At 52.3% G+C, this 5835-nt stretch overlaps 1 protein-coding gene across 3 annotated transcripts in view; it reads left to right on the top strand.

Annotated features, from left to right (window-relative positions):
- The first annotated feature begins 1819 nt into the window (after positions 1 to 1819).
- DENND2A (DENN domain containing 2A) overlaps positions 1820 to 5835 on the top strand; it is a 61108-nt gene continuing 57092 nt past the window's right edge. For all 3 annotated transcript variants that reach the window (XR_008578005.1, XM_054833151.1, XM_054833123.1), the window contains exon 1: positions 1820 to 1968. The gene's annotated coding sequence lies outside the window, so the exon portion shown is untranslated. The remainder of the gene's footprint in view (positions 1969 to 5835) is intronic.

Raw genomic sequence — 5835 nt, 5'->3', positions numbered from 1 at the left:
CTCCCCGATGGGGGGGGGGGGGGGGGGGGAAGGGAGCGCGGCCAGCGCCAGCCAATCAGCGCCGGCGGGCGGTAGCGGCACGCCCCTTAAAGGGACAGGAGGGGGAGCCTGGAAAGAACGTGAGGTGATTCTTCCCGCCTCCCAGGTAGCACCTGAGCCGTGTGAGGGAAAGAGCTTGCCTGAGCTGTAGCCTGCTGAGTAGGGGCGTCCCCTCAGGCCTGGGCTACACCGCAGGAGGAGAGAAAGCCCCTTCCCTCTTGTCACCGGGCACCTGCAGGGATACAGATGCAGGCCCTGTGGGTGCCTGGTGACAAGAGGAAAGGGGCCCATGCTTAGGCCGGTGTCCTTCATTTCTCCATCCATTTTGACAGTTGATGTAGACCCTTTCCATCTGGGTTTTGAGCCTACCTTGGTTTGGACCAGTGCAGTGGATCAAGCTACAGGTGAAACAAGGGGGCTGACACATGCGGGGAGTACTTCAGCCACTGGAACGTGGCAGCTGCCTGTCTTTTTTTTTCTATTTCAAGAGAAATTGGCGATGGCCTCTTTATTTTTAAGCAAAAGCTGAGGCTTTCTAGTGGTAGCCTGATGCCGTGTTGTGATTATTAGTGATTTCCTTAGCGAGGGTATTAATGAAACAATCAGTGCTTGGGTAATGGGAGTATCTGAGGGCACATAATGGTGCATCACTACTAGCAAAAGAAAATGAAAAGGAAAAGCCTGCTGAGGTGATGACAGTATCTCAGTAGAGCTGAACTTGTTTCATCTTCTAGGCTTGCTCTGAAAATTGGGCTTTCCACTCCACAGAGGGGCTGCTGATGGCAGCGCTGGATCTCGTGCTGGATCTCCTGCTTATTCACGAGTCAGCTGGCAACACATCCACCTTGTTTGTAATGACATGGCTACAGAGGATTGCTCATTTTCTTTGCAAAAGACACGTACGTGCCTTTCATAAATTGAAACTCACGAACCCACTGTCAAGGATGCAGCTGACGACGACATCATCCATCTCTCCCTTTTGGGAGCTTTTGTGGATGTAACGTTGCCACCGCAAAGGTGAGGCTGCAACTCGTGTTGCCATCACAGCTGTTCAGCAAAGCAAAGCTAGTGTCTGGCGCAGGCAGGCTTTGGGCTGGGAGCTGTGACCTTTCACGCTGGGAGTTTGGTTGGTTCCCAGCTTTGGGTGTATGTTACTGTGTATTTCTACTTGGAGGGGGAAAAAAAATCTCCTTTCTAATATTTTTAACATAGCCTGGGCACCAAAAACCTGTAGGAAGAATTAATCCACTTTCCACTCCAGATGCCTCTCTCACTTTAATGGATAGCTCAGGTCTGACCAAGTAAAATTCTGTGCCAACAGGGCGCTGGATTACAGCCCTGCGCAGGTGAACATCTCTGCTGATGGAAATTGTTTTGCAGGCTGGAGGCTTTCCTGGCCAGCGGCTTTCTCGTGAAGTGTCTGTGAGCTGATCAGATGTTGTGACAGGTTCCTTCAGCAACGAGAAGCTGTCGGAGTAACTGGTGCGGGTTTGGTAGCAAGAAGAGACTTTCTACGTTCCCTCGGATATTTTGTTTGCAACCCGAAAGGCGCCTTGCGCATCTCATCTCTTCTTTTAATTTCTGACCTTGCCACAGTCCCCCACCCCCGTGCACCCCGCCCCAGCCTTGTCGAGCTTCCCACGGCCCGGGCTGCCCGTTCCGACTGGCAGCCAGCGCAGGACGCGGTATTCCCCGGAGCGGAGGGGCGGGCGCGGTTGCCATAGCGGCGGGGTGGGGCGGGGCGGTGCTCCCGCCGGAGGGCGGCCGGGGCCGGGGCCGGGGCTGGTGCCGGCGGGGGGCGGCGGCAGCGGCGCGGCGCTGCATGGCGCGGCGGGCGGGGAGCCCCCAGCCGCGCGTCCGCACGCCGCCAGCCCGGCGCCGGGCGCCGCCATGCCGGGGCACGGCCCCCCGCCGCCGCCGCCGAGGAAGGTAGGGGGCGCGGAGTCGCCCGTGGCGGGGCCGGGGCAGTGGCCGGGGTTATCGGAGGAGAGCGGGCAGAGGGGCCGGGAGGCAGCCCCCGCCGCCTGCAGACTGCTCGTCTCCCGTGGTAGCGGTCGGGGCGCGGGGGATTGATGCCGCTCCGAAAACTCGCTAATTCTTTTTTTTCCCTGTAGACCCTAAATTGTTTTTTCTTCCTCCTTTAATGCCTTTAGAGACGGGAACCGAGGGGTGTGAGCCGAACCCTCGCCCACCCTCCCGGTCGCTGAAGGTACCGCCGCTCGCCCTCGCCGCTTTCCTGCCGGGACGGGGAGCGCTGCTGCTCCCTCTGTCCCCGCCGGGTGCGGGTGGGCCGGGTCGGCTGCCAGAGCGGCTCTCGGCCGCGGGCGGGTGGGAGAGGAGCCGAAGGGACGTGGGGAGGGCGACGGCCCCGCTGCTAAACAGCCGGGCCAAGTGGTTCGGGAGCGACGGTGCTGAGGGGTGGGGGCAGCCCAGCCACCCAGCGTGAGGCCCGTGGGTGGACTCAGCTCTGCCTCGGTCTCCCGCAACAAAAAAGACAAGGAAACGCTGAGCAAATTCTTTGGGGGGAGCCCAGGCCCTATCAGAGCAAACTGCAGAGTTCCCCTCAGTTTCAGCAAAGCCCTGAATCTCTCTGTGGTCTTAGCTTTTCTCTCTTTCTGCTCAGGATAGCCTGCTTTTCTCCTGCTTTGCCCTCGGCAGGAGGAAATGTCTGCAACCCATAGCTTAACAGGGTGGCATTTCTGACGCCTGCTTGGGATCCACGAGAGTATTCACCTGTCCCAAGGCGAGAAACACCAACTTGCCTTCCTGTTTGGTACCCAGGGATGATGGCTTCTAATGGATTAGGCACAAAGTCGGGGGGAAACAGCAGCTGGGAAGGGAACAAGGAAGAATTACAGCTGTCTGACGCCTTGGTCCCTGGGTGTCAAATGCAAAGTGGAGGGTAAACTGTGCAAGGTGCATGTGGGATGCTTTCAGAGGGTTTGGTTTTAGGAGTCTCCAAGAAGCCTGGCTCTTCATGCTCAGTGCTGGAAAAGGGATGGTCTAGGGGGGATTGAGGCTTTCTGGCTGCTGGGGGCTGCACTGGAGCCTCACAGGAGCAGGTAGTAAGGGCTAATCCTGCTCTTTACAAGAGCGCAGTTTGTTTCCTGGACAGGTCAGCAAGTTGTATGGGAGCTGTTCCTGACCCTGAAGTATTCCTGGCCACTTTTGCTCTTGCCATTTAAGCAGGGTTGTTCCTTTTGGAAAGGAGTGTCTGCGGCACAGAGCTCAGCTGGGAGGATAAAGAGAAGAGCTGAAGGATTTCCACGGGGTTTTCATTTGCTACTGGGAGGGGAGCTGCTGGTGTTGCTGGTGGATTAAAAAGTTGTTTTCTATGTTGGCTGCCACATTACTGGCCACTCATTCTTGGTGTGTGGTAGTGAAGTCCAATAAAGTGTACTGGCTCCGTTTCTGAACCACCAAAAAGGGAGTCGTTACGGCATCCTGCCAGAGGAAAGGCATGCGTTTCCTCGACTCTTGTGTTGTATTCTGAATTGTTGTAATTGGGGTAGTGTTTGTGGGGTTTGGTGGTTGTTGTTTTTTTGGGGTTTTTTGTGTGGTTGGGTTTTTTAAAATGATCCAAACAGTGTTTCAGCATGTAAGAATGAATATCTACCATGTTGGGACAGACTTGGAAACAACTGAAAACTCTTAAGTATGGAAATGAGAGGAAAGCCACAGGATTTCCCAGGGTAATACACTGTCTCTTTGAGAAACGGAAGAGAAAGCACTAAAAACAAAGGGCGCTGGAGCGACCCGGGATGTAAAAAGCAGGCTAAAGATTTATGGCTCACATGGGACCTCTGCCTGTGGGTGAGAAGGTTGTGTGCTGAAGCCTGGGTTGGCCTTCGGCACATCCCTGTTCTGACAGTCCATGCAGAGGTTGCTTCCTGTTCCTCAGCTCAGATCCCCAAGCATGATCCTCCTTGTAGACCAGAAGTGTATGTGGAGTGTCCCAAAGTGCTGCTTTCGGTAGTGTCCCCAGCTCACTGCCTTGAGAAATCTTTTAGGACATTTTGTCTGCGGAGACAACCACGTGATGGTCTCTGTTCTCCAAAAACAAGAAGGGCATTTAGATCCTTTGTCAAGCGCTTATAATATGCTTGTCGTTCTCCCATGCCTGGTGTGTTTACATGATAGAAATGTTCATTTTGACAAGAAGATGATAAATAAAGACCACGTAAGCTGCAAGGCTGTGGTTTTCAGAGGTGATCTTAATTCAGTAGGAGTTTTTCCACTGAGTTATTCTGAATATCATCCATAATAACTAATTCATATGGACAGGAATGAAAACCTCGGATTTGCTAAGTGTTCTGGGGGCACAGAGACAAATGCAATCCTTGTCCAAAGTTTGCCAATGAGATCTTCATGCAACAGAACCAGACTGTTAAACATGGAGAGATGCTGGGCATTTCAGAAGTGCCTGATAAGTGCTGTGGTTTTTTTTTATTCCCGTGAATGCATCATCCAAGGCAGCTGGTTCTCTCTTCCCTTTGTAGCACCTGACATCTATTTCCTGACTGGAACTGTGCTGAAGCTGCTCCTTTCTAAGTGGAGGCCAGACCAAGGGGAAAAAAGGCTCTGTAGTGCACCATTAAGCCCATGAGAGTGGAGAAGAACCTCTCTTAAGCTCTTGTTGAGGCTGGTTAATTTTGATGATCAGCTCTCTTAAGCATCCAGAACAGGGGTATAAGCTCTTTAGGGAAGCATTTTTTTAGTGGAAGGATTTAAGTACTAGTGGCTGATATGTCTGTTGGCAGGATCCCAAGAGCTGGCTGGAAGAGGCCTCTACTCTGAAGGAAATGCTGAAATAGGACTTTTAATGAACTTGGATAGCAGCTCCTTAAGGACTGAGAAGGCTCTCCACAGGGAAGAAGGGAGTGGGATGTAGCTAGAAAGAGATTCCTTGTTTTATGCGAGTTCTGACAGTAAATGAGCGAGCCCAGTTTTGTCTGGATACAGCTCAAATAATGTTGTATCTGAGGGGTACTGATCTGTAAGCACCATTTTACCCAGACAAGGCTGGAGAAGAGACAGAGTTTTCTTGATTGTAGCTCTGAAGTGCAATGGAAAGGACAATAGCAAACTTATCTTGCTTATGGGATTTTTCTCCGGCTTTCACCTCTACGTAGCTTTACCAACTACTGGAAATGAAAGCATGAGGTGAAATGTGTGAATATGCATGCTGTTTGTTGGTGATTTCAGCCCAGGTTTTAGTGAAGAGCAAATGGAATCGCTTTAATTCTCAGTGTCTGTGGTCAGCCTTGTGTATACCAAGACGCCCCATCCCTGGAAGCATTCAGGGTCAGGTTAGACGGAGCTCTGAGCAGCCTGCTGTAGTTGAAGATGCCCCTGCTTATTGCACGAGGGTTGGACTAGATGGCCTTTAACGGTCACTTCCAACCCAGACCATTCTGTGATTCTGTGCCAAGACTGCTCTGCGCAGCTCTGAACCATATCATGTGGCTCCACTGTGGTAGTTGCCAACAGAGGTTGTGCTCTTGTGATAATCTTGGTGTGATGGCCAGGATAATCCTATGCTGGAAACCCCCTGGGGTTTTACTACTCTGAGGTAAATATGTCACCTGAACATCTTTGCTGGTCAAATGTGGGGTGCCACATATGTGCAACAAAGACCCCAAAAGGGGGCCCAGGAGAAATCTTCCTCGCAAGAAGTTTGAAACAGTAGGACTCCTTTCTTTAGTGCAGGTAACATGCATTGATAACATTTCTGTCTTTTCTGCAAATAGTACTGTCCCACAGTAAAGCTGAGGGGAAGTCTACTGTAGCTGGAAA

The sequence above is a fragment of the Grus americana genome, chromosome 1 (genome assembly GCF_028858705.1).
Source record: "Grus americana isolate bGruAme1 chromosome 1, bGruAme1.mat, whole genome shotgun sequence".
In the NCBI taxonomy this organism is placed as follows: Eukaryota; Metazoa; Chordata; class Aves; order Gruiformes; family Gruidae; genus Grus; species Grus americana.
Note: the sequence above shows the minus strand (reverse complement) of the source record. Positions and strands in the feature narration are given on the sequence as shown.